Below are 27,667 nucleotides of genomic sequence, written 5' to 3'. Positions count from 1 at the left end.
GTGTGCTCTTCTCAGGGCATCCATCATATCAATAGTGCATGATATGAATCCTGGCGATGTTATATTTGATTACTTATGATGTTGTCTGCCAGAGTGTTTTTTTTTTTTTTTAAACTGGATTTACTGTTATTTTCCTTGCAATAAATATTGGAAGCTATGTAGTTACCTTGTTTCTCATCATTCTTTTATCCACTAATTTAAGCATTCTTTGATGGTTTTTGCCTGCAACGATGATTGCTGTGGTTTTGCCACATGGTGATTTTTCTAGTTCCATTGTTTCTTCCACATGTATTATTAAATTCTACTTTAATGAAGAGCTATCTTGTTCTTCCCACTTATTTATTTATGTATTGTTTATATTAGTATGGACTCATGTGCATTTCTTTAATTCTATAGATTATAGTCCAGTATAATGTCATCATTTTTTGCTTAAACTGTCCCAGATTTGGCCATTGGGAGCTCCTTCAAATTTGTTTCTGTGTCCTTTTGATAAGTCCTCATCATTTTTTGAGTACTTATAATGGTCTGACCGTGGAAGATGTTTCAGACTTATTTTGTCCTTTTTCTACTTCGTGCTTAGAATCAACCATTCCTCCAAGGAGCTCTGTCTCCTTTTATTGGAAAATGGTATCTATCTATCTATTTATTTATTTATTTATTTATTTATCTGTTTATCTATTTATCTATCTATCTATGAGAGAGAGCGAGTGAGAGAGCTGGGGAGGGGCAGAAAGAGAGGGAGACACAGAATCCAAAGCAGGCTCTAGGTTCTGAGGTGTCAGCACAGAGCCTGACGTGGGGCTCGAACCCACAAACTATGAGATCATGGTCTGAGCCAAAGTCGGACACTTAACTGACTGAACCACCCAGGCACCCCTGGAAAATGGTATTTAGAAACTAAGATCTGGAAGCTAAGTGTGTTCATTGCTACTAGGTTTTCATTGCTTTTAAGACCTCTCAGTACACAGAGTTAAGAAATACATGGATGTGTACACGTGCACATAGTTCTGTGTATTTTCATCTTTGTCTATATATTCAAAAAAACATGAGTTCATTATATCCAGTTCCAACCCACTGCTGCAAAATTATATTATAGTCTTGTCCTTTTCTTCTTTTGGTCTGTTCTTTGATATTGAGAAACCTGGTCTTATCCACAGTATATATTTGTATATTTGGGTGCAAACCTAGTGTGCAAGGGTTTCAGAATTGCTAACCTATTCTATGAGTAACAAATTTACTGTCTAGAATACAATGCTATGAAACTACTGTCCATAGAGTCAAAATACTGTCTTTGAAATTTATTTAGGTAATTTCTTATCTGTTGCAGTGTGGCTGTGTTCTTCATTTATAAAACAATTATTACTGTTTGTATTCCATTTCGAATGTTCCCCTGTATCCTAGCTGATTTTAAGTATTGATTTATATTGGAGTTTGTCAAACAATTGCCATTTTTTAAGAGTTAGAAATAACACAAAAAGTTATACTCTGAGTAGTGTCCTTCTTCCCCATCTCTTTTACCCTGGTCCTATTCCCCCTTCCTGTCCAGTCTGTTCCCTCTTATTTATAGGTATTTTACTTTCATTAATTTTTGGTTTTATCTTCTTGAATTCCTTTTTGCACAAATGAGCTAATGCACGAGTGTTCTTTTATAGTTCTGTGTGTTTCCATCTTTGTCTACATATGAAAAGAACATGAGTTCATGTTGATAACTCCAGTTCCAGTCCACCACCGCAAAATTACATACTAGTCTTGTCCCTTTCCTCTTTTGGTCCATTCTGTGATAGTGGAAGCCTGGTCTTATCCACCTCCCCCTGCCTTTTTTCCCCTCTCATCCTGTTGCCTTTACTGGAAAGATTGTACAGTTATCCAGTAGAATGTTTTAGATTTTGGATTTTCTAAGTGATCCTTGTAATGTTTGACTTATTTTTATGTCTTTACATTTCTTATAAAATGAAATTTAAAATAGAAGACTTAGTGACAAATTCAACATTTTGCACGAATGCTTCATAGGTAGTACTAAGTACTTTGTATTCATCACATCAGAAAGCACATAATATCTTGTCCTCCTTGTAGTGATACTAAGATAGTTCATTAGGTTCAGATGGTGAAAGTTAACATCTTTATTATAAAGCTGAGTTTTTCCTCTTATATCCTTCACATAATTTGTGGGATGATCCTTTTGTACCATGCCAATATCCAGTTCCTCATCTATTGATTGTTTTAACACCCACTGAACATTATTTTTTTGTATTATTTTATTAGGAATATCTGTTACTGTTTTATGATGTTTTATCTCATGTATTTTATTCCATATTTTATGTGTTTTAATCTTTTTAAATATTTATGATCTCTATTAGATTGCTCGGTTGTCTAAAGTTTTTAGAAATTCACTTCTGTGCTTTGTTATATTTGCTGTTTCTTGCTTAAGGTGAACTGTTGTTTCCATAGGTACTGTATAGTTTCGGATTGTGAGCTGATCTTCAGAGGAGTTACTGGCCTCCGGGGTGGGGGGTTGGTGGTGCATATCCCTCTAGAGAGGTTTTAGTTTGCTTCTGCTAACCACCCTACAGGGTTTCCAGGGACAACTTTATTTTCTATTTTTAAATTGAAATATAATTTCTATACAGTAAAATGCACAGACCTTATTTATGCGGTTTTAGCAGATGTGTACACCTATGTTATCACCTTGTTCAAGCAGAGATCATTTTTTACATTTAATTTTTGGAGTTCGAAGTTCCTGTACCATGTACAGAGAATTAATTCAACCTCTAAACCGATGTGAGGGCAGTGTGTGGTTACAAAGTCTTTGCTGATTTTTCCTACCTTTTCAGAACCTAGGCCAAGACTGAAAAGCTCCTTTGCCTTCCTCTGCCAGTGGCAGATTTTTGTATTTCATTGTTCCCAGGGAGTCTGTGAAATGTGCAAGAATCTTCTCACAGTGTGTTTCTTATGTGTCAGGGCCTTATCTTCCCTGTTTTGCTGCTGAAACAGAAGTCCCTCAGTTTCTGAGATGAGAACATCCTAAAGGGTTGTAACATCAAGCATGTACTACTTTTTACCTCCCTGTTCATTTTTGGCTGTCTAGAGATTTCTTCCCCTACTTTCATGATACTTAGCTCTATATTTAAAAGCTTGTTTATGTATTTTTATTTTGTGTATATGTATGTCTTAGTCTGTTTGGGCTGCTGTAACAAAATAGTGAATGGCTTATAATGACAAATTTATTGCTTACAGTTTGGAGGCTGGGAAGTCTAAGATTAGGGTGCCAGCATGGTCCCCTTCTGGTGAGGGCCCTCTTTTTGGTTCATAGCTGGTGCCTTCTTGCTGTGTCCTTACACGGTGGAACAACGTAGGGGTTTCTTTGTAGCTGTGTCCTCATTACTAAGCACCTCTCAAAGGCTCCACATCTTATCACCTTTGAGGGTTAGAATTTCAACATACGAATTTTGAGGGGACACAAGCATTCAGACCATGGCAATGTATAAATCAAATAAAAGTGGTTCTAGAGGTTTTGTAAAAGGAGGGTTTTCTGCTTATTTTATTATTAAATTATCAGAAATAGAAATTCTAACTTTCATGTTTTTAATATTGCCTTTTCTTATTGTGGATATATATGCAAGATAAGCATTATTCATACTTACTAATATGTGTATTAATGACTTTTAATTATAAGTAGGATTAAATAGGTAACTTCAAGAATCACAAAATGATTTATGATCAAGTATAGATCTGGTTCATTTAGTTTTTATGACTCAATTCTAAATGTTCTCTTTATTAGCCACCTTTGTGTGTAATTACATCTTGTAAAGGGTACAAAACCTAAACCAGTTTAGGTATATTGAAACTGAGCGCTTCTGGATATTTTTGTTAGGGGAAACTGGATTCAGAATGGAGAACATACTAGACTAGGGTTTGTGAACATTTTGGAAAATTTATTATTTTATCCTTACCTAAATTGTAGACATTATTATGCTTTGGATTGTAGTAAATTTGTATAAAATGGTTGATATCTAGTCTGATTGTCAATTGAGGTATTTTTACTTCCTGGCATAAGAAATTTTGATGTTTTAAAAACTTAACAGTTTCTTTACTTACTGTAATTACTTCCTAATTAAAATAAAGCCTGTCTTCAACCCTTCACTTCATTTAAAATTTATTTTCCAGAAAGTATTGCAGTGGATATCAGGCCAGATACAACAATAAAATTACATTTGTATGGAAACTAGTGAATAGCATTTAACAGCCTGGTACTGGTTCATGATTTTTGATGAATAGCAGATGTGAATACTATTGCAAACTGGCGCTGTAACCGTATATGTTTAATTCTTCAGTATCAAGTAAGAATGTTTATCTTCTCTTAAGTCAAAGCCAAAACAGAACCCATTGAAGCCAAAATAAATTAGGGGCCAAATAGACCACATAATTGAGAGTTAGTAATAATTGTTGCTGAAGATTTTTTCTATATGAGCCTGTAGCCTGGCCTGTGAGAAGCCACAGGCAACATTTATCAAACAGTCTTGCATCCTAAGGATACTAAAATTGGCTTTTCAATATGATGCGGATAAAAAACTTTTGCAGAATATATTACACAGCTAGTTGAATTTAGACACTTTATTGTTGAGTACATTCAGGTAATCATAGAGTTTCTAAGCTAGGTTAACTCCCCAAACAAAAAAACTAAGCTAAACCAAACCTACTTTTTAATATGTGTACCCCAATTATTTTTGGAAAGATACAGTGATGTAGTCAAGGAGTTTACCTTGTAGTCTTATTTTTAAGCAGGTGGTTTAAGAGGGAGGTGTCAAGCCTCAGTGTCAGATATTCCTCATTCTAATAACAAAATATTTAAATCATATTCTAACAGAGAATATAGAGAATATTTTTTTCCTCAGAAATCTTTTTTTCCCTGCATCCTAAAATCTCTATTTGGCTGCAGTCTGTTTTTATTTAACTGATAGATCTTTAAAAAGTTTACACCTTTCTCTTATTGGCTGGTGCCCAACCCCCTTTAAAGGTTAACTTTGTCTTAAAAGTACCAGCACCCAAAGATTGCTCTTTATGAAGTCTGACACCTTAGTGTGACTGACACTCAGGCTTTTAGCAGGTGCTCCACACTCAGCGTGGAGCCTGACACAGGACTTGATCCTACAGCCTTGGGATCATGACCTGATCCAAAATCAACAGTTGGTCTCTCAACTGACTGAGCCACCCAGGTGCCCAGATGCTGTATATTTAGTTCTGGAAATGGCCTTCACTTACCTTTCCAATGCAGATGTAACTCTTGATGACTTATTTGACATTCATTGCCCCCATGATGCTTTCTATTGGCAACTCTACCCTAGCTGTTTCTGGAAATTTTGAAGTCAGAATTATTTTGAAATATGACAAACAAAAGTCCCTAAAGGATCCAATTTTGTTTTTAAATTATCTGTATTTAATAAATTAATGTGAAAAACTCTAAAGGTAAAGTTTACTGAGAATTTTTAAAGCTCTTTTATAAACTTGGGATTTTTCTAGTTTACATAGTCTTTCTGATACATAGAATGGACCTTTAATTTCTTTTAATACCTAGGTGTCTGTTAAGTTTATAGAGATATTGTATCTTTGTACCATGTCTGGATTATACATATTTGAGAACAGAGCATGGTACTCTTATCTTGTACTACACTTGTACTAAGGGATGTAAATTGGTATTCATTACTGTAACTCAGCTTTGTCTCCTCACCTGGCTCAAATAAAGTCCTCAGATAATCATAACCCAGTTTAACAGAGTAAGTCTTCTGTATCTACTTTGGATACAGGAGATACTTTATCTGATTTTGGAGGACAAATCCCATTAGATGTTTTCTTTCCTCTGTTAGGGTTGTTCTTTTCCCCTCATGCTGAATGATGGATGAGTTTGGGTTTACAAAATGGAACTATCCGTGTGATCAGCTGCCATAGTTCTCCAACATCACATCCCTTTATAGTGTCCTCTGAGCGGGGCTCAATAGCTTCCACTCCTTTTGGATCAGCTTCATTGACGCATCCCTGAGTGCCATAAATGTTTCTCTCCTGACTCTCTAGGACCTGTTGCCGTTTTACTGTGCTCCTTGGAGAGGGACAAAGTTGCATAAAGCAGATTCTGAGCCTGAAGCCTAGGGAAAAATACAATGTGACTGCTGTGGAGAGGACCCAAGCACAGAGCCTCATTCTGCTGTCAGGTCATTCCATTACTAGAGATACCCACTTGTTGCATTTTAAGAATAACATTAATTTCTTTCAGGCTCTGTTTCTTTTTTTTTAATTTTTTTTTTTTTTAACGTTTATTTATTTTTGAGACAGAGAGAGACACAGCATGAACGGGGGAGGGGCAGAGAGAGAGGGGAACACAGAATCAGAAGCAGGCTCAGGCTCTGAGCCATCAGCCCAGAGCCCGACGCGGGGCTCGAACTCGCGGACCGCGAGATCGTGACCTGAGCCGAAGTTGGACGCTTAACCGACTGAGCCACCCAGGCGCCCCTCAGGCTCTGTTTCTTATTCTTTCCTGTGGATACATAATTTAGCTGCCTTTGGGAAAAGGTACCAATTGAAGGTTTGGTACCAATCTTACTGACCAATACAAATGAGTACTAAGCTTTATAGAACAGCAAACTGAAGCAAAAGGGCTTTGTCTTTTTTTTTTTTTTTTTTAAGTTTACTTATTTTGAGAGAGTGAGAGAGAGAAAGAGAGTGTGTACACATGAGCAGGGGAGGGGTAGAGAGGGAGAGTGAGAGAATCCCAAGCAGTCTCCACACCGCCAGCGCAGAGCCTGATGTGGGGCTCGAACTCATGAACTGTGAGATCATGACCTGAGTCAAAACCAGGAGTCAGATGCTGAACTGACTGAGCCACCCAGGTGTTCCACATTTTTTAAAATTTATTTTTATTTTTAAATTTTTATTTAAAATCAAGTGAGTTAACATATAGTTAACTGTATGTTTCAGGAGTAGAATTTAGTGATTCATCACTTAAATATAACACCCAGTGCTCATCCGAACAAGTAAGTGCCCTCTTTAATGCCCATCACCCATTTAGCCCATCCTCCCAACCCAGCAGCCCTCAGTTCTCTGTATTTAAGAGTCTCTTATGGTTTGCCTTCCTCTCTGTTTTTATCTTATTTTTTCTTCCCTTCCCCTGTGTTCATCTGTTGTGTTTCTTAAATTCCACGTAGGAGTGAAATCGTATTTGTCTTTCTCTCACTGACTTATTTCACTTAGCATAATACATCCCACCTGTTTTTTTGTAGACTTATTTTTTTTTTTAATAAATTAAAAATTTTTTTAATGTTTATTTTTGAGAGAGATAGAGACTGAGTGCAAGCAAGGGAGGGGCAGAGAGAGAGGGAGACACAGAATCCGAAACAGGCTCCAGGCTCCCAGCTGTCAGCACAGAGCCTGATGCGGGGCTCAAACTCGCAAACCACGAGATCACGAATGACCTGAGCTGAAGCCGAACGTTCAACCGACTGAGCCACCCAAGCGCCCCTTATAAAATTTTTTTAATGTTTATTTGTTTTTGAGAGAGAGAGAGAGAGGGAGACCCAGAATCCGAAGCAGGCTCCAGGCTCTGAGCTGTCAGCACAGAGCCTGACATGGGGCTCAAACTCACGAACCGTGAGATCATGACCAGAGCTGAAGTCAGACGTTTAACTGACTGAGCCACCCAGGTGCCCCATTTTGTAGACTTTTTTAAAGAGAAGTTTTAGGTTCACAGCAAAATTGAGTGTGACAAAATCTTTCTTTCGTTCTTTCTTTTTAAAAAAAATGCTTATTTACTTATTTTGAGAGAGACACTGAGAGCGTGAATGGAGGAGGGACAGAGAGAGACTGAAGCAGGCTTCAGGCTCTGAGCTGCCAGCACAGAGCCTGATGTGGGGCTCAAACCCAGAACCGCAAGATCATAACCTAGGCCAAAGTTGGATGCCTAACCGACTGAGCCACCAGCACCACCCCCTGCCCTCTCCGCTGGGACAAAATATTTCTAATTCCTCCCTTCTGTAATAAAAGCTTTTATTTTCTATTCATTTATTCCTTCTCTAATGCTCTTCCTTTCTTTAATGTAGATCTGAGTTTCTTATTTATATCATTTTCTTCTCTTTTCAGAACTTCTTGCAAGGCAGGTCTACAGGCAAAAATTCCCTCAAGTTTTGTTTGAGAAAGTCTTTTTTCACTTTTGAATAATAATTTTGCAGGGTACAGAATTCTAGGTTGGTAGGTTTCCCTGGACCTTTCACCTCTCTAAATACTTCAAATATTTCAATCCAGTCTTTTCTTGCTTGCATGGTTTCTGAGGAAAAGTTAGATGTCATTCTTATCTTTGCTCCTCTGTATCTGAGGTGTGTTTTTTTCTTCTGGATTTTGTTTTCCCAAGATTTTTTCTATGTCTTTGAATTTCTGGGGTTTAAATATGATTTGCTTAGGTGTAGGGTTTTTTTTTTTTTTTTTTTTTAATGTATTTATGCTGCTTTGCTGTTCTGTGAGCTTCTTGGATCTGTGGTTTGGTGTCTGACATTAATTTGGAGAAATTATGAGTCATTATTGCCTCACATATTCCTTTTTCTTTTCCTTCTGGTATTCTCATCATGCATATGTGTATCTTTATGTTATATCTTTTGTAGTTGTCCCCCGGTCCTTGGATATTCTGTTCTGTTTTGACACCCGCACCCCCCCCCCGCCCCCCCGCCAGTCGTTTTTCTCTTTGGCTGTTTCTGTGGACATATCTGTAAGCTCAGATTCTTTCCTTAGCTGTGTCCTGTCTACTATTGATTCCATTAAAGGCATTCATTTCTGTTACAGTGTTTTTGACCTCCATTTTTTTTTTTTTTTTTTTTTTTTTTGATTCTTAGAATTTCCTCCATCTCTTGGGTCATATTACCGATCTGTTCTTACATGTTGCCTATCTTTTCCATTAGAGTCCTTGGGATATTAATTATGATTGTTTAAATTTGTAGTCTGATAATTCCAACATGCCTGCCATATCTGAGTCTGTTTCTGATGCTTGCTTGCCTTGTTTTTTCAAAGTAATTTTCTTTTTAATATGCCTTATAATTTTTCGTTGAAAGCCAGCTATAATATACTAGGTAAAAGGAATTGCAGTAAATTGGCCTTCAGTAATGTGTTGAGTAATGTGTTTTGGGAGAGGAGAAGCATTCTATAATTCTTTCACTGGGGCCAAGTTTTGTTGTTTTGTTTTTTTTTTAAGTTTACATCTAGGTTAGTTGGCATATAGTGCAACAATGATTTCAGGAGTAAATTCCTTAATGCCCCTTACCCATTTAGCCCATCCTCCCTCCCACAGTCCCTCCAGCAACCCTCTGTTCTCTATATTTAAGAGAGATGTTTTGTCCCCTCCCTGTTTTTATATTATTTTTGCTTCCCTTCCCTTATGTTCATCTGTTTTGTATCTTAAATTCCTCATATGAGTGAAGTCATGATATTTGTCTTTCTCTGACTAATTTTGCCTAGCATAATACCCTCTAGTTCCATCCACGTAATTGCAAATGGCAAGATTTCATTCTTTTTGATTGCCAAGTAATACTCCGTTGTGTATATATACCACATCTTCTTTATCCATTCATCCATCGATGGACATTTGGGCTCTTACCATACTTTGGCTATTGTTGATAGTGCTACTATAAATTGGGGGTACATGTGCCCCTTTAAAATCGTACACGTGTATTATCCCTTGGATAAATACCTAGTAGTGCAATTGCTGGGTCATAGAGTAGTTCTCTTTTTAATTTTTTGAGGAACCTCCATACTGTTTTCCAGAGTGGCTGCCCCAGTTTGCACTCCCACCAGCAGTGCAAAAGAGATCCTCTTTCTCCTCATCCTCGCCAACATCTGTTGTTGTTTGAGTTGTTAATGTTAGCCATTCTGACAGGAGTGAGGTGGTATCTCATTGTGGTTTTGATTTGTATTTCCCTGATGATGAGTGATGTTGAGCATTTTTTCTTGTGTCAGTTGGCCATCTGGGTGTCTTCTTTGGAGACGTGTCTGTTCGTGTCTTTTGCCCATTTCTTCATTGGATTCTTTGTTTTCTGGGTGTTGAGTTTGATAAGTTCTTTATAGATTTTGGATACTAACCCTTTATCTGATATGTCATTTGCAAATATCTTCTCCCATTCCATTGGTTGCCTTTTAGTTTTGCTGATTGTTTCTTTCACTGTGCAGAAACGTTTTATTTTGATGAGGTCCCAGTAGTTCATTTTTGCTTTTGTTTCTGTTGCCTCTGGAGACGTGTTGAGTAAGAAGTTGCTGTGGCCAAGATCAAAGAGGTTTTTGCCTGCTTTCTCCTCGAGGATATTGATGGCTTTTTGTCTTTTGTTTAGATCTTTTCATCCATTTTGAGTTTATTTTTCTGTATGGTTTAAGAGAGTGGTCCAGGTTCATTCTTCTGCATGTCACTGTCCAGTTTTCCCAGCACCACTTGCTGAAGAGACTGTCTTTATTCCATTGGATATTCTTACCTGCTTTGTCAAAGATTAGTTGGCCATACATTTGTGGGTACAATTCTGGGTTCTCTCTTCTGTTCCATTGATCTGAGTGTCTGTTTTTATGCCAGTACCATATTGTCTTGATGATTACAGCTTTGTAATACAGCTTGAAGTCTGGGATTGTGATGCCTCCAACTTTGGTTTTCTTTTTCAAGATTGCTTTGGCTATTCGGGGTCTGGTTCCATATAAGTTTTAGGATTATTTGTTCTAGCTCTGTGAAGAATGTTGGTGTTAGTTTGATAGGGATTGCGATTAGGGTCCTGTTTTTTTTTTTTTTTTTTGAATGTTGTATTTATTTTTGAGACCAAGAGAGAGCATGAGCAGGGGAGGAGCAGCAAGAGAGGGAGACAAGGAATCCTTAGCAGGCCACCCAGGCGAGGGCCCAGTTTTTTAGTGAGCCTGTGCTCCTGAGCTGTGAGCTTGACAAATGCTTCTTAGTTTTTTTCCTCATTAGGTGGGTCAAGGTGGCTACAGGATGCTGGAGTTGGGTAATTCCCTTCCCTTAGGTGGGTTAGGCTCTGATAAAACCCCAATAGTTTAGGCTCTGGTAAATTTGTGTCCCTCTAGGGCAAGCCTTGCTAAGAAGAATACAATGTGTTGGTTAGTTTATCCTTCCTCCTGCTGGGAGCATGAGGTGATATTTCTTTGATCTTCACTGTGAGGCCCTGGTAGAGTTCCTGGAGGTAAAACTTTCCGAAGTGTGAGGGCCCCCTCATGACTGACTCCCTTTAGAAATTTTAACTTTCAGATTTGTCTAAGCTAAGGCTCTTACAAGTCAAATACAGTTTAGGTTTCCTACCCTACTACTGATTCTCCTGGAGGTTTCTGTTTATGGGTTTCTGCTCTTGTAAGTTGTGATATTCTGGATTTGCTTTTCTCCAGTTTTGAGGGCACCAATTTGCTATGTGACCCTGCCTCTCTGATGGATCTAAGAATTGTTGATTTTTCAGTTTGTTCAGGTTTTTGCTGGTCATTAGAATGGAGTGATGACTTCTGAGCTACTTTCACACTGGACTTAAGTTGGAAGTTAGAGCTTTGTTTTTTTTTTTTTTTTTTGCATTGAAAATATGAATACATGACTCATGGGAAAATAATAATATGATATTTATTAACCAAGAGGATCTTACACAGTATAGTCTGGAATTTTAGTTCTGATAGATGAGTTCTAGGAATATTCAGAGGTCTTTATCTGGTTTGGGGCAGGCTTTAGGGGCTAGAACCTATGTGCTGTTGAATCTTATATTCTCAGTCAAATTCCCTGAATCATTGGTATTGGATTTAATAATATTGTTATTTATTAAAATAAACTTAATCTATAGTAAGCAGATACTGTTTAGACTAGACTGACTTTGTGTAAAAATCTTTACAGTGAGACTGAGATAAGCAAATCTGCCTCGTATCAGTTTGTATATGGGAGGACCAAAGTGGAAGTGAAATCAGCAAAATGAGTTCATAACTGTCTTTATATGCTTTCATTAATTTATTAATGATAGAGGTGTGAGTAAAACTCTCAAAACTTAGTTGTAAAATAAGATGAAATCTGTTTTCTTATATACTGTAACAATTTTTCTTTTAAGCCTAATCATGAGCAGACAACTGTTAGTAATCTGAAAGCAAAGTTTTCCGAAATGAGTCTCCTCAGAGATTGTGGAAAGAGTGGTATGTGCATGGAGATAAGACTACAAACATGAAAACTCTGTATCCTGTTTAGTAGAATTGAAGATGACTTTGGAAATGTGTGTGTTTGCCTGTAGAATGAGTGGTAAAATTGTAAGATGTTTTATGTTTATAAAAGATGAGAAGCATCATAAAAAAGCACACTGTGCATTTGTCAAAACCCATAGAACTTTAACTCAGAAAGTGAACCTTAATGTATGCAAATTTAAAAAAATCATTTAGAAGGTTGGAAGACCTTAGGTAGATTGCAGATTGAGACAGAAGATTCTAATTCTGTTAGAAATTATGAAAGAATCTCACTGACAGAGTTGGGGAGGAAAGGTGCTGACTTAATTAACTTTGGAAATGCATGGAACCTGAAAGACTAAGGGTGAAAGGAACTGCACATAAGCAGTGCACTCCAGTTGTCAGTGTTGCTTCCCATAGCTGTGATTGCATGCTAGAATTAAGCAGTTAAGTAAAATAGATCATACGAGGTAGGAACCAAGTTTCTTACTTGGGATAGGAAGGTACAAATAAACAAGGGGAAGGATGATCCTTGCGGTAGTGAATTAGAATTGAAGACCTCAGTATGAGCTCATGTTTAACTTAATACACAGCGTACATTTTAAGTCGGTTTAGTTCATTAACCTCAAAGCAATCAAACGTAAAAAATCTCAGCCCTGGAATTAATGCACAGTTTTTTATATTTAAGGTAGAACTAGTAGAAAAGTATATTATAGTTAATATTTTCAACATTGGCTTTCAAAAGCATTGTAGGATTTGTTAGACCTCACAGAAAGAATGTGGGAGAGTCCTAAATCCAAACCTGTGTATTAGCAATCATATTGTTGAATGACTTTGGATATGAGGGAGCTTTGTATTGATACAAACAAATACATAACCCATAATTGTAGAGTAATGATTGCATTTTGCACTATTTGTAATTTTATTTAAAGTACTGTTAAATATATGTGGTATGCTTCTTTCTTCTCTCTCTCTCTTTCATTCATTCCCAGGAGGAAACACAGCAACAGAGTTTCAGTGTCGCTAATACTTGTACCTAATTTTCAGTTAAACAGTTTGTGGCAAGACTTGTAGAATGACCATTTTCAAGTCATTCTGAGGCTGAGATAAATGACTGTAGTATGCCATATAAAGTCTTGGGAAAATTCAAGTCCTATTTTTTCTTTTGATGAAATGAAGGGCTTGAGTGAAATAATTAGGGAGATATTTCTTAGAAACCTTGGAGCATCTTTGTAATTTTTTATTATGCATGCTTATTACCACATTTTCTGGGAGAATGATTTAAAATATTTTATCTTAGTGTTGCATTGTATCAACTATAATTTTGAGTTGGGAAAATACATACAGTCACAATATCACTGAGATTTAATTGATGCTTTATCTGGTTTGATGTAGTTTTATACTAGAAATATTGCTGTTTTCTAGAGTTGTATATACTACTTACGTTATTATATATTTACTGTGTATATTCTGATATTCCAAAGACCCATCTCTATGGAAAGGTAATACTTTGGTTTTACTCTGTTACAATGCATGTTCTGATTTAGTACTTTCGGATGGAGCTTGAGATTTTCTGAGGCTGTTGCTACATGGTCTATATTTTGAGTTGTAAGGCTTTAGAGCAAAGGGTGGTCCAAGTTTTCTAGAAACATTCAGAGTGTAAACATTTTAGTCTTTGTGGGCCACATATAGTCTCTGTTGCATGTTCTTTTTTCTTTTTCTTTTTTTCTTTCTTTCTTTCTTTCTTTTTTTTTTAACAACCTTTAAAAATGTAAAAACCATTCTTAGCTCATAGGGCCATACAAAAACAAAGCATGGGCTAGATTTGAAACCCTCGTCATAGTTTGCCATTTTTGCTTTAGAGAAAAAGGATGTATGCATTCAGTTGTTGATACAAGCAAAAATTCTAGAATTGGTGTTTGTTTGTAGCTTTTCTGCATTTCAGATCATATGATTTTTCTCTGACATAATTAATGAAGTGAATTATGGTTCAGAAGCTGATGGTTCAGAAACTTGTTGCTTTCATTTTTTTGCTTATTGTAATTGAGGTATAATTTTACATAAAGTAAAATGTACCTTTTTTTTAGTATATGATATTGCAAATTTTGACAAATGCATACAATTCTGTGTTGTCAAAGATGAACAAAGCTGGACCCTAGTTAAAAGGGTAAGTTCAGATTTTAATCAGTAATATATTATTGCAGTGTGGAATAGAGTGCAGTGTAAATGGAATTCTACTTTGATTTGTACATGGGTAACTCAGTGTTTTAAAGGGAGAATGAAGGAGTAGGGAGGGGGTGAGCAAGGGTTCAGTAGAGTCAGGGGAGTGATAAATTACAAAAAAACTGGAAGGGGAAATTGGTCTGTGTGAAACCATCTGGGTTGGTTAACTGGCACTTATCCAAGGCTCCTGCCCTCCCACAGAGACTGGCAGACAGGGGCCCTATGTTCAGGTGTTGGCTGGAACAAACAGTAAATTCTTTTGGCAGCAGTGAGTTTTCTCAGGCAGGCACTTTATGAGGGACTAGGGTCATCTTAGGGATGCAGCCTTGAGCTATTAGAAGCTATGTTAGTATCCTGTTCAAGTCTTTGTAGGCCAAGGTTGAGGCCTAGCTGAGAAAGGACTCAATGGAACCTAGATAGAGGTTAGTCAGAGAATCTTTGTCGATACCAGCACCACAATTGAGATATGGAAGTGTTCTACCCCCCCCAAAATTTCCTTGTGTGTTTTTGTACTTCTTGCCCCCCACTCTCAGCTCCTTGCAGTTACTGACTTGTTTTCTGTTCCTATAGTTTTGTCTATTCCAGAATGTCATATAAATGGAATCATGCAGTATGTAGCCTTTGAGATTGGCTTCTTTGAGGCTGAATAATGCATTTGAGATTTATCTGTGTTGCTGTGTGTATCAGTAGTTTTTGTTGTTGTGGCTGAGTAAGATTGTATGGATGCTTTACAGTTTGTTTATCCACTAATTAGTTCAAGAATATTTGGGTTGTTTCTAGTTTTGGCAGTCACAAATAAAGCTGCTTTAACTATTCGTATTATGTATGAGCCTAAGTTTTTATTTCTCTTTCATTACTCTTGGGTAAATACCTAGGAGTCAGATTGCTGTGTTCTGTGGTAACTATAATTAACTTTATAAGAAACTGAAAATTTGCCAAAGTGGCTGTTCCATTTTTCATTTCCACTAGCCGTGTATGAGAGTTCCAGTTGCTTTGCATCCTCACTAGTACCTGATATTGTCAGTTTCCTTTAAGCCATTCTTACATGTATGCAGTGGTATCTTGTATGTGTATTTGTGTGTGTATGTTTTAAACACTGTCAAATCAGCTTTATTATTCAGAGCCGCTTTGCGGAATTCAAAGAATATGGCACTTTCATAGGTTGTTTGCAAGCATCATTCTAGAGATATGGAAGGAAGGTTTTAAGTATAAATACAGTGGATTCTGAGTTTTGCCATATGCTGCTTCTATTGGAGGGTGGTGTTTCCCAGTCTAGGGAGCACATGGCCCCCATTCTCAGGGCTGGTTAATCCCTGGGTAAAGTCACCAACCTAGGCTCTACCTGGGTTGGCATATAAGTCAGGGTATGGCTAGTAAAACATAAACTACTAGGCTTTTTAGACAGAATTAAAAAAAATAACATTCCATTTATTTGAAAGTACAGTTCTTTCCAAAGCTTTTATTTATTTTTAATGTTTGTTTATTTATTTATGTATTTATTTGTTTTGAGAGCCTAAGAGAGAGCCTGGGTGTGTATGTGTGTGAGTGGGGGAAGGGCAGAGAGATAGGAGAGAGAATCTTAAGTTTCTGACAAGCACAGAGACTGATGAGGGACTTAATCCCGTGAACTGTGAGATCATGACCCAAGCTGAAACTGACTGAGCCACCCAGGCACCCTTCTAAAGCCTTTAAATTTAGCTGATCTTATTTTTTTTAATTAAAGTATGGTTGACATAAAACATTATATTAGTTTCAAATGTACAGCATAGTGATTCAACAATTACATACACATTATGAAATGCTCACTGTGATAAGTGTAGTTACCATCTGTCAACATAAAAAGTTATTACAGTATTATTGTTTATATTCCTTATGCTGGACTTTTCATGCCTGTGACTTATTCATAACCGTAAGTTTATAACTCTTAATCCGTGTCACCTATTTTGCTTATCCCCCCTTCCCTAAAACCACTCGCACTTTTGACCCAGTTGCAGATTGAGGGTTGTCATGACTACCTGTAGGTTCAGTAATTCACTAGGACTTCCAGAATTCACTGAAAGTTGTTATATGCTGGTTATGGTTTATTTTAGTACAAGTAAAAATCAGCCAGGGAAAGAGGTGCATAGGACAGGGTCCAGGAGAGTTCCAAGTGCAGACCTTCAGTTGTCTTCTCCCAGTAGTGTTAGGTGTGTGGACAGCGCTTACTTCTCCCAGCAATGTGTGCCAACATGTAGAGTGATGCCAAATAGGGAAGTCAGATGAGACTTGGTGTGTGTTTTATTAGGGTTTGGTCATGTAGACATGATGACTTCCTGCTTTGTTGGCTATAGTCTCTAGCCCCCCCAGAGGTTGGGCTTACACTGAGTGGCCCAAAGCCCCTACACATTGTTAGCCTAGATTATCTGAGGTGGCTTATGGCCTCAGATCAACAAAAAGGCACTCTTAGTAAAGACAATTCAAGGGTTTAGAGATTACCTTACACTGGCTGAGGGCAAAGGCCAGCCCTCTGTAAGGAAAAGGTTAATCATCTACTGCAGTTATGTGTTTAGAAGTGTATTGGTTAATTTCCAAATTTTTAGGATTTTGTAGATATCTTTCCTTATATATTCTACTCTAATTTTCTTGTGGCCAGAGAACATACCATGTATGATTTCAATTCTTTGTTGCATAGCCCATATTCTTGTGAATATTCTGTATGTACTTGAGAAAACTGTTTATTCTGCTATTCTGGAATGTTTTCTTTTCCAGTACATTGCAATAATTTTTGTCTTAAGATTAGAATTATTTGGTCTTTGAAAATTTTAGAGAATTTACCAGTAGATGTATGGGCTATGTTCTCCCTCCCTTTTTCTCCCACCTGGAAAACATGAATTTACTCTCTTGATTTTATTAATAGTTGTAGCTTATTCAGGTTTCTAAAAACTTGACTTGATGTAGTTTTGTAAGCTCATGTTGTTCCTATACTTTTGGAAAATCTGTGGTACTTTTTTATTTTTTTACTTTAGGGATTTCTTCTCCCTTTATTTTTCTTATACTTTCTTTGGATTAGCTCTTCTTGTCCTTTTAGCTTTTATAATTTAAACATCCTTAGTACTATTTTTACCTGTACCTCAAAGTTTCATTATTTGCATCTAATATTTAGTAATAATGCAGTAATCTAATAACGGAAATTTACAATTTCCATTGAGGTTTCTTTGAACTGTGTTTTTTTAGAAATGTGATTCTTAATTTCGAAACAGATATGGATTTTTCCTAGTTAATCTTTCTAGGTTAATTAATTACAATTACTGTGTGGTATGTATGGTAGTCCTGTACTTAAGGTTTGCATTATGGTCCAGTGTGTGGTTATATCTAGAAAATATTGGGGCGCCTGGGTCGCTCCGTCATTTGAGCATCTGAGCATTGGCTCAGGTCATGATCTCACAGTTCTTGGGATCGAGCCTGTGTAGGATTCTGCACTGACAGTGGTGAGCCAGTTGAGATTTCTCTATCCTTCTCTCTATGCCCCTCCCCCAAGCACACGTGCTCCCATTCTCTGTCTCTCCTTCTCTCTCAAATAAGTAAACTTAAAAAAAATTCCATGTGGGGCATGACTCTTGGTCTTGAGGTTGTGAGTTTGAGCTCTATGTTGGGTGTAGAGCTTACTAAAAAATTTATTCTATGTGTGCTTAAGAAGATTGTATATTCTGTGTTTTTTGAGTGCAGTGTTCTAGATGTGTCCATTCAATCAAATTTGTTCTGTTGAAATCTTCTGATTCCTGATTTTTAAGTCTCTGATTTATTGCTGAGAGAAGTGTGTTAAAAATATTTCGCTTGGTGATTAATTTGACAGTTTCTTTCTATAGATATGCCTATTTTGCTTTATGTGCATTGAAGCAGTGTTTTGAAATAGAGGTAAGATAAAGACTTTTCTTCCTAATGTGCTTATACCATTATTTATTGACTTAGTTGCTGCTAATGCAGTTTGCCCCAGAGTTTTGTTAGGTATTGCTTGCCATATCCACTTTTCTCAGGTAAGTTTTTGCCTCATTTATATAGTGTTCTATCTTTTTACTTTTTGTGTGTTTATATTTTCTAGATGTTTCTTTTTTAAGTAGCATATAGTTGCAGTTTTTGGGTTGATTTTAAATCCATTGTTAAAGTTTGTCTTCTACTGAAGCTTTTTTAAAAAATTTTTTTAAAAATGCTTTTATTTATTTTTGAGAGAGACAGAACACAAGTGTGGGGTCAGGGACAGAGAGAGAGGGAGACCACAGAATCCAAAGCAGTCTCCAGGCTCTGGACTGTCAGCACAGAGCCTGATGTGGGACTCGAATTCATGAGCCGTGAGACCATGGCCTGAGCTGAAGTCTGACTGAGCCACCCAGGCACCATCTACTGAAGCTTTTTAAAGTCCTTTTACAACTTGTGCTTATTGTGGTTGCTCATGTATTTGGATTCATAGCTGACATTTTATTTTGAGTTTTCTATTTGTTCTGCCCATTTCTTTTCTCTTCTTGTCTTTCATATCGACTATATTTTGTCATTCAGTTTCTTCCATCTGCAAATTTGCAGTCTTTTGAGAATTTTAAAAATTTTATTTTTTTGAGAATTCTTAAAATTCTAGGATTTTTTTGACATGTATACTTATGAAATCCTTAGTATACTTTATCTCTGCTTATTATCCCTTTGTCTTATATATGTCATTATCATGAGTTTAAGTTCTCCTGCATTGTTTCCAGCCCACAAGACATTATTTTTAAAATTGAGGTAAAAAGAATAACATAATAATTATGGTATGCCTACTATATATACAAGCTAATCAATAGAATATTACCAGTACAGATTGCTGTCCATACTGGTTGCCTCCTTGCTTGCACCATACATCATACTTAATTCTTTAATTGTTTTTGGGGTTGTGAAGTAGTGTGAGACTCTAAAGAGAACCCCCCTCTCCACCATGAGTTTTAAAAATATACACTAGATTTTCAATTTGATAAATTTTGAGAGTTAGATTAGAAATTAATTCCTAGTCTGGTCCCATTTTCTTTTTGTCAGTTATTTCAATTTAAGGAAAAAGTTTATTTTGTAGCTTTCAAATGATTTTGTCCTTCTTCTTTTCTACCTGCTTTCCATCTCTGGTAGATTAATGAATGCCTATTGAAATGCCTACTGAGGGGCGCCTGGGTGGCTCAGTCGGTTAAGCGTCCGACTTTGGCTCAGGTCATGATCTCATGGTCCATGAGTTCAAGCCCCACATCGGGCTCTGTGCTGACAGCTCAGAGCTTGGAGCCTGCTTCAGATTCTGTGTCTCCCTCTCTCTCTGACCCTCCCCTGTTCATGCTCTGTCTCTCTCTGTCTCAAAAATAAATAAAACATTAAAAAAATTTTTTTTAAATGCCTACTGAAATGTACTCTTCGGTTTTTTTAAGTAGTATTTATATAGAACTTAATAGCAAATTAATATCTTACCTGTTGCTTTATATTCTTCTGGTAACTAAATCGTTGTGAAGTCATCCTATTTAAAATACGTGTTTCTGATGTTTTAAAAAGTGAGTATTAAATGACTGTTTCTCTTTTGTTTTTTTCTGTGATTACCTTGAAGTTTTTTCTTTGACTTGTTTGATTCCAGGGTGAAGTTGGAAGTAACTAATTCTTGCTTTTTGGTCCTAGTTAGTATCCAGGTAGCTCTAAAATTAGCACCATTATCAGAAGACTGGAGATTTTCTAGCTACTATTTCATTCTGAGTTTTGGAGTCTCAGAAAAAAATGGAGTCTATAGTTTTGTCGAAGAATCTTAATGCTCCCCCCTTTCCCCCCCACAAACAGTAGGTCTACTGTGGGTGTCTGATTAAGATTGCAGACTTTTCTCTGTTGATTTATGTGGATTTGAAAAAGAGTAAAAAGTGATGGCTTTTTATTTTCAGGAGTGTTTAAACATTTGGAAGTATACCAGTTTTCCCAGGTGAAATCTCAGCATTATTAATTGGTTTCGAGTAATGCAGTTTTCTTAAAGCCACGATGACTTCTCCTATTTGACTGGACCTACATGAAGGACAAAACAAAAAATTTATGATTATTTTAAAAAACATTAGTTTTGTGGGGCACCAGAGTGGTTCAGTCAGTTAAGTGTCTGATTCCTGATTTTGGTTCAGGTTGTGTCCCAGGTTGTGTTATGGGATTGAGCCATGTGTTGGGCTCTGAGCTGAGCATGGAGCCTAGTTGGGACTGTGTACCTCTCTCCCTTTGCCCCTCTCTCGCGCGTGTGCTCGCTGTTTGTCTGTCTCTCTCTAAAATAAAAACAACAACAACAAGAAAGCATTAGTTTTGTGATCTTTTCACACTTTATTAAGAATAGCTAATGGTTGATGTAAGTCACCCAGTGTCAAAGTAATACAGTGTCAAAGTGACTGCACTATTTATATTGTGTATATTTTTATGAAAATTTGTAGGTAAGTTAACATAATGCCTCTTTTACCACTTTTGCAGAATTTTCTAAACTGAGAATACAAGCATTTAAAGGATATTTAATTATATTCATTTGTTCATATCTTATAAGTAAAATGAGACTCTGGTGTGTATAATATATTGAGTGAAGAAGCAAACTAAAACATCACTGAGGGTTACCACTAAATATTTATATAGTAAAGAATTGGATACTAAAAGCTTGAAAATTTGTAATAGAAGTTTGACAGTCTATTTTTTTTATTTTTTTTATTTTTTATTTTTTAATATATGAAATTTACTGTCAAATTGGTTTCCATACAACACCCAGTGCTCATCCCAAAAGGTGCCCTCCTCAATACCCATCACCCACCCTTCCCTCCCTCCCACCCCCCATCAACCCTCAGTTTGTTCTCAGTTTTTAACAGTCTCTTATGCTTTGGCTCTCTCCCACTCTAACCTCTTTTTTTTTTTTTTTTTTTTTTTCCCTTCCCCTCCCCCATGGGTTTCTGTTACGTTTCTCAGGATCCACATAAGAGTGAAACCATATGGTATCTGTCTTTCTCTGTATGGCTTATTTCACTTAGCATCACACTCTCCAGTTCCATCCACGTTGCTACAAAAGGCCATATTTCATTTTTTCTCATTGCCACGTAGTATTCCATTGTGTATATAAACCACAATTTCTTTATCCATTCATCAGTTGATGGACATTTAGGCTCTTTCCATAATTTGGCTATTGTTGAGAGTGCTGCTATAAACATTGGGGTACAAGTGCCCCTATGCATCAGTACTCCTGTATCCCTTGGATAAATTCCTAGCAGTGCTATTGCTGGGTCATAGGGTAGGTCTATTTTTAATTTTCTGAGGAACCTCCACACTGCTTTCCAGAGCGGCTGCACCAATTTGCATTCCCACCAACAGTGCAAGAGGGTTCCTGTTTCTCCACATCCTCTCCAGCATCTATAGTCTCCTGATTTCTTCATTTTGGCCACTCTGTTGACAGTCTATTTTTATCTTCACAGATCTTTGGATATTTATACTCAGTAAAATTTAAGCAGTAATTGTGAAATCTAAAAATTCTACTTCTGGGGCGCCTGGGTGGCGCAGTCGGTTAAGCGTCCGACTTCAGCCAGGTCACGATCTCGCGGTCCGTGAGTTCGAGCCCCGCGTCGGGCTCTGGGCTGATGGCTCGGAGCCTGGAGCCTGTTTCCGATTCTGTGTCTCCCTCTCTCTCTGCCCCTCCCCGGTTCGTGCTCTGTCTCTCTCTGTCCCAAAAATAAATAAAAAAACGTTGAAAAAAAAAATTAAAAAAAAAAAAAATTCTACTTCTCAAGTTATAAAATTTTTGAGGAAAATATGGAAGACTGTTGTGTGGGAAGTAATTTATTTGGTGCTTTGCTTCCTAATATGATCTTCCATAGCTTTAAGAGCTAATTATTAACTAATATTTAGGGCCAACTGGTTAGTGAGTTAAATACATTAACACCACTGTAAAAGAACAGAGTGCTAAGGACAAACAGATGCTTCAGAAAGTCGGATTCTTCTTCACTAGTTTTGAGCCCTAAGTGAATTAGAATTCCTTGAGGATCTTTTATTGTTATTTATTTTTTGCTGGAGAGTATTTAATGTGGATGCTCAAGGCCTGGGCAGAGTGGGGAGTGCTCTGGAATTAGGCAGACAGGCAAGGTGGGTGGTTTGCAAGTCCACACCTGACCCCAGGAGAGGATGCTTGGGTGGTGGGGGCTGGCCCAGGCATGCCAAGGGGAGTACCAGAAGGATGGCCCAGGCAGGCAGACTCACCAGGGGACTCGCAGGCCAGCCCATGAGAAGGTATCTAACCCAGGTGGTGAGTGCCCAGGCCAGAACATAACCCAGGGAGGCAGGGTTGTAGCTGGTTGGTGGCTCCCAGAGCCTAGGAACTGGCATTGTTAGGGACCTTCCTGAGCTGCTGCTGGAATGCAAGGCATATCTGCTGGGTGGACTCAAGCAGCTTCTGGAGGCAGGCATGGAGGGGGTCATTTTTCTCCTCCTAAGTGGTCCAGACAGGAGTTGATCTGGTCCATCACGGAGTTGATGGCAGCATGTTCTGCTTCCCAGAAGCCATCATCCTTGCCTTTTGTGCCTGCCTCCATCGGCATGCCCAGGTCCCTGTTGGGACCTGACATTGTGCTATGATGGAATGCTGTGTTGGGTGAAAGGTCAAGGTGCTTTTAGACAATATTGATGCTTGGGTCCCAACCCAGACCAATTTAATCAGAATCTCTGATGGAAGAGCCGAAGTTATTGATATTTTTAAGAGTTTCTTTTTTTCTTTTCCTGATATTTTTAAGAGTTTCTGAAGTAAGTCATTCCCAAATGCTGCTGGGATTGAAAATTTATGCTTTTGGTATTTCATCCTGGTGGTGGTGATGGTGGCATCGTCATCATCATTAGTGTGTGTGTATATGTGTGGAGGAGGGAGCACAGTCTAAGAAACACTATGTTAAAGAAAACTTGTATTAGTCTGTTCAGGCTTCTATAACAAAATACCATTACTGGTGACTTAAAAATAGCAGAAATTTATTTCCCTCAGTTCTGGAGGTTGGAAGATCCAAGATCAAGGTGCTGGCAGATTTGGTGTCTGCTGAGGGCCTGCTTTCTAGATGGCTGTTTTTCACTGAAACCTCACAAAGTAGAAGAGACAGGGGAGCTTTCTTGGGCCGTATTAGTAAGGGCAGTAATCCTATTTATGAGGGCTCTACCCTAGTGACTATTTACCCCCAGAAGCCCTACCTCCTAATACCATCACATTGAGAGTTGAGATTGCAACATACGAGTTTTAAGGGGGACAGACTTTCAGACCATAGCATAATTGCTATATTTACAATTCTAGGACTGATGATTGGGTTTTGAAGTTACGAAAGTGTGAATAAATCAGACAGTTTAGCTGAGTTTTCTTCCTTTAACAGTTCATTGTTTCATTGTTTATGGTGACATAAATATCAAGTTTTATTTATATATTAAAAAAAATTTTTTTTAACGTTTATTTATTTTTGAGACAGAGAGAGACAGAGCATGAACAGGGGAGGGTCAGAGAGAGAGAGGGAGACACAGAATCTGAAACAGGCTCCAGGCTCTGAGCTGTCAGCACAGAGCCTGATGCGGGGCTCGAACTCACAGACCTCGAGATCATGACCTGAGCTGAAGTCGGACGCCCAACCAACTGAGCCACCCAGGCGCCCCACAAGTTTTAATGTTAAGTTGGCTTTTCTGTCACAGATTGTTCTCTTTATATCAGTTTTCATCAAGATACTGTTTTAGGTAAGACCACAGATGGAAGGTTCAGGATGTGATTTCCCTGGTGGTTCTCTGCCAGTCATTCTCATGGATGTTGACATTGGCCCTTATGAGAGGAGTCCCGGTAGATTGAAGGAAGAGCTGTGAGACTTTTGAAAACACGCCATTTGTAACATGTTGCGAATGGGGGTAGTTATATGAGGCCTTGTTGGGAGAACAGTTGAAGTGACCGTCTAAACTTTAAAGTGATGCTTTTGGGTGGTATTTGGATCTAAAAATTGATGTTCATGTTCACAGTTTATTTTTATTTTTAGACAGCAAGCGAGTGGCGGAGAGGGGCAACGGGAGAGAGAATCTAAAGCAGGCTCCATGCCCAGTGTGAAACTGGACACAGGGCTCAATCCCACGACCCTGGGATCATCACCTGAGCCAAAAGCAAGAGTTGGACGCTCAACGACTGAGCCACCCAGGCATCCCCATCATTTTAAGTAACAGAAGTCCCTGTGATTTAAACAGAAAAAGTATTTTTAAAGAGGTTATTGGGTTACTCCTAATAATATTGAGTTATTTCCTAAATGGTAGGAGAACCAGCCTTCGAATCTGTAGCCAGGAACAATGCTACAAATCATACCACAGATGTGATCCAGTGATAGCACTGGATGTTAGGTAGCATATTTGCCACTATTTGTACTCTCACTGACATGAGGCAACAGATATTCCTAAAATTGCTGCTAGTTCTTTTTGCAAAAGTGGATTAAAGAAGGCTGAATTAATTCAAACTGGATTTAATTTTCTTTTGGTATTGCCCCCAACCTCACCAGCATGGATTGCTTGTGGTCCTTGCTGTGCTGCTCTGCTGTTGCTTCCTTCTTCTCTGTCTCCTCTTCCTCCTTTTCTTGGTTTGTCTGACTGGCAAAACCCAAATCTTATGCACCTGTCCCACTTGCAAGGGAGGTTCGGAAAGCAAATAGCTGCTGCTTTCAGTTTCTTTAGTTTCAAGTGATTCTGTCTCATAAAGTGGAAGATTCTTTAAGCATAGGAAGGTAGATACTAGATGGCCCCCTCAGATGCCAGGTATCCATGGCAGACATTTTGTAAGTGAATGATCATAGGATTTGTGGCTATCTTTGCCATGATTTGAGTATTGGTTCTACTTTCCCCCCTTTTTAATGTTGAAAGAGTGAATGAGGTATGATGGTGGACATAAAGGAAGAAGAGAGTTAATAGAACTATAAGTTTTGTAACTGGAATGGGCCCCAGGAAAAATCTAAGCCAATCTAAAAAAGAAAATACCAATTATAAGAGTTAATGTTCTTTAGGTAGATGTCGTTCTCTGAGAAGTCATCTTGACTCCTAATAATGAAACCGATTTTTACCCCCATTAGTCCTCATAAGAAAGCTGCTATATAATGTAATGAACAATACCATTATAATACCCACAAGTCATAGATTTCTTTGGCATTTATCCCTGTTGCATCGGGGCAAAGTGCAATTTTGTAAAAGCAGGTAAGGTAAGCTGGAGAGGTGAACTGAGAAAATATTCAAGGGTAAAGGCAAGATTCTCCTCAAAAACTAATTTTGGGATTCCTGTAATCGATACTAATTAAAGGCGTGACTGAAGTAATTTTACCTTGAAAACATAAATTCTCTCCACCAAGCCATTAAAAAAAAAGTCCATGAAACTATCTCTGTATAACTTCTGGTTTTGAGCGATGGGATATTCTAGTATACCCTCTAATGTGACCTTGTAGCAAAATGTGTCTTGAGTAGACTAATTATATGGGTTTATTAGGTATAAACCAGTTTTAAATTTAGTGGAGATATTGTTGCAGTAAAGTGTTACACGTATTTCTTTTTTTTTTTTAAATTTTTTTTTTTCGACGTTTTTTATTTATTTTTGGGACAGAGAGAGACAGAGCATGAACGGTGGAGGGTCAGAGAGAGAGGGAGACACAGAATCGGAAACAGGCTCCAGGCTCCAAGCCATCAGCCCAGAGCCTGACGCGGGGCTCGAACTCACAGACCGCGAGATCGTGACCTGGCTGAAGTCGGACGCTTAACCGACTGCGCCACCCAGGCGCCCCAACACGTATTTCTGTATCAGTCTGTACAGTAGGGGAACAAAGGAGAGAGTATTCAGTTTTATTTTGGGGGCTATTTCAGATTGACCTTTTCTAGCTGAGCAGTTGTTTTCCAGAGGGACAAGGTATGGAAATGGGTAATAGTTTTTAGTCAGTAGGAACACTGTGTGCCAGACTCTTTCATGCTGTTGCACGTTCAAGGAATAGCAAACAGCTTGTAACTGGAACATAGTAGAAGAATAATGATATTTGTTAAAATAAAATTCTGCCTTTATTTTTTAAGGTTATGGTTTCTGTAATACGCACATACACAATGTCCCAAGAGCAGGTGAATGCAAACCATTATTAAGCATTTGAGTGCTGACTGTACATACTCTTGCCATTATATTAGATTGTTTTGTGATGGGGGTTACAGTAATAAGTAAGGCAAGGACCTGGAATATAGAGGGGTGGGAAATGTGTGAAGAGCCCTAATATTTTGTGTATTTGATGTACAGGGGATATTGAAATGTACAGGGAGAGTGTGCTTGAGGGAGTCATGAAATTCTTCACCAAATATCACTAATGGTGACATTTGAACTCTTCTGAAGAATCAGGATATTTATGACAGTATAGAAGGAGGAGAGAGACATTCTAGACAGTATATCCTCTATTATATTTAAAGGACCTCAAAATGCATCACCTATGATTTCTTCAGAAAGGATTGTAGACAATAGCAATTTGGGAAAATGCATAACTTGGAGATATTGGGGGTTTGGTTCCATACTACGGCCATAAAGTGAATATCACAGTGAAGTGAGTCAAGTGAACTTTTAGGTTTGCCAGTACATATAAAAGTTATATTTACACTATACTGTGGTCTATTACTGTATACTGTAGTCTGTTAAGTGTGCAATAGCATTATGTCTAAACAATGTATATACCTTAATTAAAAAATACTGCTAAAAATGCATACCATTATTTGAGCTTACAAAGTGAGTGATGATCACAGATCACCGTAACAAATATAATAGTGATGAAAAGTTGAAATATTGGGAGAATTACTAAAGTGTGACGGAGACATGACGTGAGAAAGTGCTGTTGGAAAATGGTTCTGATGGACTTTCTTGATAAAGTCTTGTCACAAACCTTCAATTTGTAAAAACAAAACAAAACAAAAAAACATAGTATCTGTGAAACGCAATTTAACAAGGTATGCCTGTACTATAGTTAGCATTTTGTTTGATAATAGGGAATTAAATGGATTTAGTATGTTATTTATTTCCAGGTTTATAAACTTTATCTTCTTAGAGTGGTATATTAGTATTATTTCTGAATTAAATTTATTCTTTATATTATGTCCAACTTTTTGAAATTAGTCAACTAGACTGTTTAAGGATCATTCTTAGCAACCTAATTTTCTCCAGGATAACCAGTTTATATATGTAGAATTCCATTATGATGAATATTATCACAGCAAA

General features: G+C 37.6%; 1 protein-coding gene and 1 pseudogene across 1 annotated transcript in view; one reads left to right on the top strand and one right to left on the bottom strand.

Moving 5' to 3' along the window:
* The window catches only part of LRP6 (LDL receptor related protein 6), a 177,412-nt gene that overhangs the window by 33,300 nt on the left and 116,445 nt on the right, over positions 1 to 27,667 (top strand). The gene's annotated exons all lie outside the window — the stretch shown is intronic.
* Positions 22,607 to 23,452, bottom strand: LOC132674243 (bublin coiled-coil protein pseudogene; annotated as a pseudogene).

The sequence above is a fragment of the Panthera onca genome, chromosome B4 (genome assembly GCF_046562875.1).
Source record: "Panthera onca isolate mPanOnc1 chromosome B4, mPanOnc1 haplotype 2, whole genome shotgun sequence".
NCBI classification, from domain to species: Eukaryota; Metazoa; Chordata; class Mammalia; order Carnivora; family Felidae; genus Panthera; species Panthera onca.
Note: the sequence above shows the minus strand (reverse complement) of the source record. Positions and strands in the feature narration are given on the sequence as shown.